Source organism: Cataglyphis hispanica, chromosome 16 (assembly GCF_021464435.1).
Source record: "Cataglyphis hispanica isolate Lineage 1 chromosome 16, ULB_Chis1_1.0, whole genome shotgun sequence".
Taxonomy (NCBI): domain Eukaryota; kingdom Metazoa; phylum Arthropoda; class Insecta; order Hymenoptera; family Formicidae; genus Cataglyphis; species Cataglyphis hispanica.
The window spans coordinates 3,592,743-3,603,573 of NC_065969.1; the positions used below are offsets into that span (position 1 = coordinate 3,592,743).

General features: G+C 34.8%; 1 long non-coding RNA gene across 1 annotated transcript; it reads right to left on the minus strand.

Moving 5' to 3' along the window:
* Window positions 1–979: 979 nt before the first annotated feature.
* Window positions 980–2,405, minus strand: LOC126855535 (uncharacterized). The gene is made up of 3 exons (XR_007688255.1): window positions 1,763–2,405; window positions 1,298–1,376; window positions 980–1,032 (listed from the first exon to the last, which is right to left on the minus strand). It is a non-coding gene; the product is annotated as an uncharacterized LOC126855535 (long non-coding RNA).
* Between the last annotated feature and the right edge of the window lie 8,426 nt (window positions 2,406–10,831).

The window sequence follows — 10,831 nt, forward strand, 5'->3', positions numbered from 1 at the left end:
TTGCATATCCATTCTTCGGGCCAGTTGGACCTACCTTTCGTTGCTCCTGGCCATTTGCTGAGTTGATCTCGAACGAGAGATGGAAAAAGGAGATACATACTCCTTTTATCACGGCTTCATATTTATTAGCCGCTGAATATGCAAGATTTTTCTTGCGTTTGTAAAGAGATAAACTCTTTTGGCGGCTAATTATTGTCGCCGGCAGATAAGCGCAAATATTTCACGCTTGTTGATGATCGTATGATGATTGTTCGTTGAATATTCATTTTAATGTAACTTTATTTTGACTGAGACAAAGCCAAATTATCAATCAAAAATTTAATTAAAATATTATAATAGATAATGATAAATATATAAATTGAATTAAAATTTCTATTATTATAAAATTTATATAATAATAATATAGAATATATAAAATATAATATATAAAATTAATTCATATAATAATATATAATTTATAATAAAATAAAATTAATTTACACAACATTTATGCCACAACATTTATTAATATTTATTATTACATTACAAGTAATTTAATTGATTGAGCATTTGGCCTTACATCAATTAAAACAAAGTTTAAGAACAATCTACAAACAAATTCTACGATGAATGAGCTACAAAAATTAGGCTAAAGTAGGCGCGCGTCATAAGAATAAATTATCATCATGTATCTGATAAAATTAGTAGCCTTCTTTATTCAATAACTTAGGTAAAATCTGACAAATTGAAAAAAAATATTTTCTAATTTTCTAATCTTCCTTTTTAATTTCGACTTTAATTTACTTTTGCAATGGATGTAATGTATATTAAATGTATGTATATTAATGTATATTAAATATTAAACTTATCAAAAAGTATTCAACTAGTCCATTTTAGCTCATCCATTTAAAAGTAACGGATTTATCTACAATCTATAAGCTACAATTTATATCTACAATTTCTACAAATCCGTTACTTTAAAATTAAATAAAAATTTCTCACTCACCGGCACTGATGCGCAACAGCGGAGATTTGGTCTTGAGGCTACGTTGTCTGCAACATACAAATATAAAATCCAATTATAGCAGCAAAATATAATTAATATTTTGTGCGGAATATCTTATCCTTATGATATGTACAATACTAAAAAGCTCTATATAAATATGAAACAATTTTATAAACTATAAAAAACTTTTTCCAAATAAAGACTTTTATAGGATTTATGTAAAAATCTTTCTTTTAATTTTTTCTTGTTTGTGAGACTGAATTAATGAGCGTACGTAATTTTTAAAAATTGATATAAATAATAAATACTCACCCTTGGGTTGCTCCGCCGGTGCAGGATGCCTCTCCTAGGCCTCCTCCTCCTCTCAGGATGTCAGGGTCGCTACGTTGATCTGAACATACAAATAGGAGATGCAAATTGTAGTAATGCTCAAAATAATTAATATTTCCAAAAATTTATTATATGCATTGAATTTTATATTTGATGCATGTAATAATAAGCAGATTAATAAAATACTTTTATAAATTTTGAAAAATCTACTAATAACTGTAATAATTTCATACAAAAGCTATTAGCTAAAAGTAGAAACTTTTACAAGATTATAGCTTTTATATATAAATATCTTTTTCTCTAATTTTCTCTTATTTAAATTATATAACGAAAAAAATTAAATTACGCGATTAATTGCTTAATTTAAATTGCACGTTTGCAATTAATAATTAAATACAATTAATAGATATTTAATAGATAATTAATATAAAAATAAAAATTACTTACCACAGAGTTGCTCCACCGGTGCCCGATGCCTCTCCTAGGCCTCCTCCTCCTCTCAGGTAGATTCACACGCGCGATACTTTAAACGGCACTCCCGCACTTTTATTAAAAAATACTCCCGCACTTTTACGCGCGATACTTTAAACGAAACTCCCGCACTTTCGAATTTCGGCACGATCGAACCCCGTTTCACTCGAGAACCATACTGCGAGTCGACAAGTCGGGAATTCACGATTACTCCGAGCTAGGGTTAAGCGAGCAAAGGAAGAAGACGAAATCGATTGATGGAATCGACGCTCAATTCTTGTCCGCGCTTGTTCTCACCGAGGGCCGACTCGAACTTTATTAGGAACGATCACAGAGAACCACCAAGTTTCTATCATACAGACTGAAACTTACGCTTATCATAAGGCTGAGAGACGGGTCGAGAATGAAGATACCCAAGTCCTAAGTGTCACAATTTAGATCACTTAGAAGATGAGAAATCAGCTTCTCTAGCGAGCGAAGATCGAACCTAATAAAACACAGCCAACTGTCCTCAATGCGATACAGTATAGCTGATAGACGGTACAAGATGAGGGAACGACGATTCAAAAATCGATCGAATTCTTACCGATTCAGGCCGAACCGTTCGTCGAAGCAGAGCGTGCCCTCAACAGCCAATTCTCGAACCGAAGTTCTTGATTAACCGCGCGATCATCGCATCTATACTATGCATGATCATACGTTGCTACGCGGCCGGCATTCACCTCAGCCGCGATACTGAGGCGTTTTAACGTTGCGTCTCCATTAATATATTAAATTTATTAATACATAAATATTTATATAATATATATAACATTAATATTGTATTAACGTTACCTAATATTATATAAAATTAATTATATTAATAGGGTATTAATATATTACCGATAGCAACGCTGAGAGATATCCCAGTTAGTCGGCAACGAAGTACGATCCTCGCATTGTGAAAACGGGATAGAAGTCCGACGCGAAGACGCGACGACGCGAAAACGCGGTTATGCGGTTACGCGACACTCTCGTTGCTCGTACGCTCCGATGACGAACAACAAGGCAACGCACTAAGTCCTCCACAGATGTGCGTGCCACATATGAGTCATTGTACGACTCGTGGCAATGCAGTATGGACACGCGACGACGCGAAAACCGTCCGCGGCACGATGACGGGACACGGGAGCGGCGTCGCGACGCGAAAACCGTCCGCGGCACGTTGACGGAACCGACGCCGCGATAAGCCGTCCGCGGCACGATGACAGCACTAACGATACGACGAGCCGTCCGCGGCACGATGACAGCGACGACGGCGTTGGGTGCTTGGTTTCCCCTTCTCAGTAACCTCAGGAGGTCTTTAAGACCCTTAAGGTACCATCCGGGTACTATGCCCTCCCACCACGCCAAGGTTACACCCTGGGAGGGTATTATACGGATATAATTTTGTAATATGATATATATATATATATATATATATATATATATATATACATCATATTACAAAATTATATCCGTATAACGTGAGATTATATTTGAACATAAATTATCTATATCGCATCCCTCTTTTCTCTCGATTAAAAGAGATGCGGTGTAGATATGTTTTGATAAAACAAGTGATATATGTTATATTATACGATAATTTAGATTGAATCTCATACATCATTAAAGAGACAAAGAAAAAACTGTGCAATGTATATTTTGAAATTAATATAGATAGTAAATAGAAATAAATTATTTACCACATACTTCTGCTCCATCCATCGTCGGATGCTTTCTAATATCTCCTTTTCTTATCTTGTTCATCTCTTGTTGTTTTGATTCACTCGCGAAAACACAGTTAATTACGATTAGTCGAATATGCGACAATCGCATACTTTACACAGGCACTCGCGATCGCGGAACAATTACACGAAACATACGCATTATTATATCGTAAAAGAGAAAAAACAAAGAACAAGATTTTTGTTGTTTACTATGTTAAAATCATGCGTCATTTGTAAGAATCTCTAGTATTGAAATATTATTTTTATTTCTTATTTTTAAAGTTAATTAATCGTTAATTGTAATAATCATAGCAAATTATATTTTAATTTCTATCGCGATCGCGTTTATAATATCTATTTGACGGAATGTATCGCGCTTTACTGTTCGACTGTTGCCGTGCGAATGATAACGAAGCTGTAATACGTAAAACGTAAACAATAGCGCGCCAATGTTTACGTCGCCAAGGCCGAATTCCATGTTAGATATTGTTAATTTATTGTCGAAATATTTTATGTGTATTATAAAATATATATGCGAAATATTAAGTTGTATAAATATTTTAAATTATAGATCAATTATATAATTATTTGACTCTGTGTATTGTTAAATAATTATTATCCGTAAAGATTGTAATAAAACAATAACTTTGGTCCTTATTACTTTAATTCTTTTATTCTTATTTGATTAAATAAATAAATTTTAGAAAATATGTGATTCGAGATCTATCGTCACGATATGTATGTAATTATATATTATATATAAATGGGAATTAATTATATTATAAACAAATAATTTTTTGATACTTGATCGCGATCGCGTTTAGAAATGAATTCGGAGCGTCTCGCACGATTACTTTCCTGCTCGAGTGTCTCATATATTATGTATATATATAATATATAAAAATCAAATATTTTTAAAGAAATAATTATTGTTTATAAAGAGAGAAAGAAAGAGAAAGATCGCGATAAAACAATAATTTACAATTTTGATTCTAATCATTTCGATTCTTGATTAAAATGTCACGCAAAATACGCGCTTCGAAATTTATCCATTATGATATAATTATTTATTATTCAAAATTTAAAGTGTGTGAAAGATAATTAATTATTTATGATATTAAATTATTTCCCGATATATTCTATATAATTATTCCCGAATTATTTTCCGACTTGTCGCGATCGCGTTGAGTAGAGAAATGTGATGAGTGTCTCGCGCTCTACTTCCTTACTGTTCGAGTGTCGCCGTGAGAATAATAAAGTCGTAAGCCATAACACGTTAATAGCGCGCTAATGTTTACATCGTCAAGGCCGTATACTATGTTATGTTTTGATTATTCGTTGCCAAAATATTTTCCGTACTATGACGTATATACAAGCGGAATATTAAATTATACATGTATTTTAAATTATAAATCAATTATTAAATTATCAATTAATATATTACGGAGTTTATTAAATCGATACTGACAATATTGTTACCTCTTTTTCGCGATGCTAATTGGTTATCTCGACGATGCTCTGAACATTACTTTATATCAATAAAAGTTTGTCATAACTGAGAGACACATTTGATAGTTTAAATATTAAGTGGGTGTGTAATTTTTATTTAATTTATTTTGAATAAACAGAAAACTAGAATTAATATGTAAGTAATTATATACACATAAAATAAATGGCGCGCGTGTAGCGCGTTTATAGTATTCTAGTTTATATAAATTATAAACATCTTATAAATAAAGCCAAAAATGAGTCAAATATATTTCAGAAGATTCTTGAGATTAAAGGCAATAATGAAGGAATATTTTTCCACGTAATTGCTCTTTGAAATAATCCCAGTTTTTGGTTCAAAAAGCAAATACGATAGTAATTTGATATTTATAGAGTTTTAAATCGACAAAGATGTATCTTATTTCAAAAATGGAATGTTTTATCACCAAAATCCATTTTATATGTGAAATCGAATATGTGATAGCGAAAAATTTGAGAATAATGGGAGATTTTAACATAATTAACGTGCACATTTTTATATAGGCCGTAAATTACATTAGGTCGAAACAAAACTATAATTGCCAAGATGCCGAATGATGCGGCATGGCGAGCTTATTATCAAGAAAAATAATTAATACGTTCATTTGTCGGTGTTCGCCCATTCGCCACTGTTCTCCCCAAGGACTCGCGCGTTTCCGTTTCTCATTAGGGAGAACATCATCTCAGGTTGAAGAAACCGCATCGGCTTGGAGAAGTCGATGCGTAACTGAAGCACATATGGACTCTGAAATTTTGCATTTCTTCTCCTGACGAGCAGATTTTCTTTTTAAGCTGATAGAAATATATCTTATTCCAAAAAGTGGAACATTATCGAAATTTCGTTTTATCTTATATAGGATAATGATTCGAAATCGAGTACGGAATAATAAAAAAATTTAATGTAATCAAATTTATATTTTTGCTTATAAAAAATACATTAAAGCAGAAATATATTTATCTTCCACGATCAACTTAATTAAAAATAACTTCATTTAACAATATAAATCATTTCGAAAGCATTATGAATTACGTTTATATTTTCGATATAATTTAGAGAATACTCGATTATTTTCAATGCCGGATGATAATACACGTTGTTTTACCATCATTTCTCGTCCCTTGCCTTTCCTTCGACTTGTTTTCTTTGGCAACGTGATTGAGAATACAATTTCACGCGTAACCGATAAAAGCGGCGGTTTCGGTAATGAGCGGTTGCATCTTGCACCGGACGCATTTACGCCTCTGCATTACGCTGATGTTAATGCAAGAATCGTGGCTCGAATTATTTCTGCCACTCGGAAGTATAATTCATTGCCGAATATATTCTTCGAAGTGTGGCTGTATCGAATCAGCAATCGTTCCAGTTTTGCATGCTGAATATATTTGTTCCGCAGCCTCGAATCGATTTTCGTTTAAAATTGGAAATCCGATATTTCGGAACAGATAATGACCAAGTGAATATTTAAATTTTTTCAATTAGCAACTTATCGATTTCTATAAATCCATCTTTAACGTTTCTATATAAAAGTTTATATAAAGGTTCTATATAAAGTTCTATATAAAGGTTTCTATATAAAAAGAATGGTACAGAAAAATTGTTTCTTGCAACAATTATCATAGTTAATATAAACAGCAAGCTATGCTTTTATAAGAGTGTTAAAGGGGGTTACTGGACTCGATCTTACGGGCTCCGTGTAACTTTATCGGAGACCGGGATTTTTTTCAAACCAGATTTTGCTTCCCATCGCCTTCAAGATTGATGGGGATACGGGAAAAGTGAAACAGCGGAATATCACGAGCGTATCACCAACTTATGTATTAAGTGGGCGAGTGTGTAATCCGATCCTCCCGGATTACAGAAGGGTTGCGCGCGTCTTGAAGGACACGTAAATCGGCGTGTATCGAAGAAGATACGACGTCCACCTCCGCAAAGCCGATATCAAATGCTTCGTGGCTATCCCCGAAGCACCTTGCGGTTCTCGAATTACCGCAGACAGGTGTAAATGTGGACCTATATGATTTTGGGTTCGCGATAAATGTGGATAGAAGGACAAAAGTCTTGTAAAAAATTCGGACAATAATTTCAATACGATCAAGCATTGAGTTTCAATGATTAAGAAAGCATCTATCTCTTGATGCAAGTATATTAAATTTATTCAATTAATAAAATTGAAAATTATGCTGATTAAGTAAGCCTTTGAAACGAGCTTTCTTTATCATTTTATTGAATATTGACAATGATGTAGTAATCTCTTTTAATATATGGTATTCTTTTTCTATATCTCCCTTTTTCAATTTCTTTTTTTATATATATTATTCTTGTGTGAAGTATATAAGAATTTTTCTTTCTCAATCAAATCTATAAGCAAAGATGCAATGTTGTTGTATTTATTTACGAGAATTTTCTAAGTAACTCTCTAAGTATTTGTTTCGTGCTATTTTCGCTTATACAGTTCGCGAGAGTGTATTATTGATCCAAGCGCTCTTGAATTCGTGATTGACCGTTACAAGGTCTCGGTGAGCACAGGATACGCCCTTACAAGTATGTAACACGAATGCAGCCGCCGGCATTCGACCCCGAGAAAGCTGCGCTGCGTTTATACCTCGCGTTGCACGCGAGGTACGGTAGTTTCTCGAGCGACTGTAGCTCTTTCTCTCTCTCTCTCTCTTTCTCATTTTCTTTCTCTCTCCTTTTTTCTCTCTCTCTCTTTCCCGGGAGCTCATTCATGCACTGTCCCAGCTACCGCGCTGGCTGTTTTGCATGCACATCAATGGACCGCGCGATTCTCTGCCGGCAATCCTCGCACGATTCTCGGAACACAGCTTCTGGATTCTTTCAGGATCGGCGTCCTTATCTAACTCCTTGTCATTTCGCGTTACGATGATTGCTCTTTCACGGTTGCTCTTTTTCATGCCATCAAAAATAGTGAGAATAACACAAATTTTTTAGGTATTTTTTCATTTCATAGTTTTTTTTTTTTTTTTACAATCGAAAGATGCAATGCATGCAATTTTTTTTTAAATTTCTGAATTTTTGTTATTATAATAAAATGTGGTATATACTTCGATTTATGAAATTCCACACACACACACATTGTGCGCTTACTTTTACATCCGCGCGTCATGATCGATTATCTATAATCTTATTAAATTTTTCGAGATTATATGCACGCGACCTCACAGTCATGATTTTATCCCTTCTTTCAATTAATTTTCCTATTGATTTCCCATTCATATAGTTGAATTATCGCTTATGAACGGTCGTTAAGTCCCATCCACGCGCTTGCCTGCTTAAGGAAACTTGCACGTGCCTCGTTCTTTTCCTCTTTCAATTAATGTCCACTCATTCTCAATTAATCCGCACTGTCTGTATCGATTATTGCATACCACTTGTCGCTCCGAGGATCATCTTTATGGTTAAGGCATGTTTTAACGAAGCGTCTAGTAAAAACCTCGAAGCTGCACGCTTGGTTGCAGATGTGTTTTCTTTTCCGCATCATGTATATAGATATAAATTGAATTAAATTACTAACTCGAGATAAAAATAAAAATAAAATTAAAGCTTGGATACTTTGATTTGGTTTTGCTATTGATAATAGATTCACAAATTGTATTAATATGTGAGTAACTAACTTAATTTTCTAGTACTATAAATAAATATATTTGTCACAAATAAAATTTATTAAAACGATGCAAGCTTTAACTTCTTAATTAATTTTAATATTATCAATAGCTTTGAATAGCGTGACAATTTCAACGTCGTCGACTCTTAGCGGATACTCCCAGCGGGTAGTTTCCTTCGACGAATCGCAAAATCGCAATATCGCGAGTTCGAGACTGGGACCCTGACGAGCGAGATAATTCATCCCTGAAAAGGTTAATCGCAGCAGGACTCGAGCTTCTTTCGCTTCCGGCGAGCGGCTTGCGAGAGGAAGAAAAAGAGAGCGAAAAAGGCGGGGCAGGAGGAGGAGGAGGTGGAGAGATGGAGGAAGAGGAGAAGATAGTCCGAACTTTTCGGTATTTCGCTCACGCACGCATGCACGCGAGCACGCAGCACGCACGCAGCACGAACGTACTCGCTTGCATGCAATAAAAATGCGTTGTAAAAAGCGCGTTCTAAGAAGGAATCCTTTTCTCAGTCATCGATAAACTTCAATGAAAGATATTTCCGTTTGATTATATGTATCATTATTTATACATCGCACGCGTATTGACAGATCTGTGTTATAAACGATTTTGATATTCATGAGAAAGTGACACGAATGTCGAAGATATTGATTTCCGAAAAGGATATTTGAAGAATCGACGGAAAATTTAAATAAATATAGTTGCAATTTTTTTCAATTAAACTTCTTTTCCTGAATAATTAATGAAAAGAAAAATGATTGAAAATTTGTTGTACAATATTTGGATTATACGAATCATGTAATTTTTTTGTTGATGATCTGTTTACAGAGACTAATGACTATCATAATTAACAGTTACGCTTTAGAAGAGAGAGAGAGAGAGAGAGAGAGAGGAAGCATTGGAATCTGAGTTATTGGTAGTAATAATAATTAATAAGAAAAACTTGCAGCTTAATTGTTTTAAATATATTTTGTTGCAATTTAATTTTCAATACGTGGCGTATATCGAGAGATTTATAGAATTACTTCTACATTTATGAGATATGTTGTTTGCATTGTATAATGGGAAAAATCTTAAACTCGCGTAGAACGATAATGACCTCGCGCAATTGCCGAGAATGTTATATAATTCGAAACTAATTTATTATTACTACTATCTCGGTAACGATAGGGCAATGAGATCGCGTCGAGTATCTTGGTAAATTATCTGAAGCTCACCAATGTAAATTATTCTGGAATTTCATGTCGGTTAATCGCGAACAGAATTCCGGGTTCTAATAACGGATACTGAGAAATTTGAGAGCTAATTTAAAGTTTGTCGCGACATCATTCCTGATACACAGTGTACGCAGGCCGCAAAGAATACATCGAATATATTCTCTCTGAGAATATCGTCAACGATCGGAACCGTTATAATTTCGACAAGCCTCGATTATTTCGGTGTCGTTGATGTGCAAAAATGATCCCTATGTCGCTGCTCGGCACTTAGGCAGGTCTTAAAGATGACCGCGGAATAAGTTATACCGTATCTCCTTAGCGTTCTTGCAACATTGTATTACTCGAATTATAGCAATTTGCGGTAAAGAACGAGTTATTCACCGAGCCAGAGTATTTTCGCCCGGTACGTCGAGATTGTCGACCATCAACGTCAAAGCGTTTCCTCGCATAAATTCAACGCGCAAATACTTTAATAATGATAAAACGGAGCGTCGCGAGAACGTAGCTGTCAGTTTTTAAGGTATGAAGATATCGACATTTTTTATGGATCTTTGAAATATAAAACGTAAGTATACACCGGCAGGTAGAGTAAATGATGAAAGTAATTGTCGTATTTCTTAGTAAAAAAGAAGTAGAACGCTATGTGACAATTTAATGGCCTTAATCGGTCACCTGGTAGTCTTCTGACCTGATCCGTCAACGTCCCGCGGGAAAATCCCATCGCGCGATACGGCTTTAAGGCCGTGGTGAGCGTTCTCGGTAGTCGCTCACCTGTTGCGATGCCCTGTTCCAGCCGCAGGTGGGGCCGTGGGTGGGAGTGCTCCAGGTAAGAGGCTGCAGTTTGATAAAAAGGAAGATATCTCCCTTCCCCTCCTCTCCCTCCCGTAGCACTGCTCTTCCTCAGAAAGAAAAGAAAAAAAAGCGGA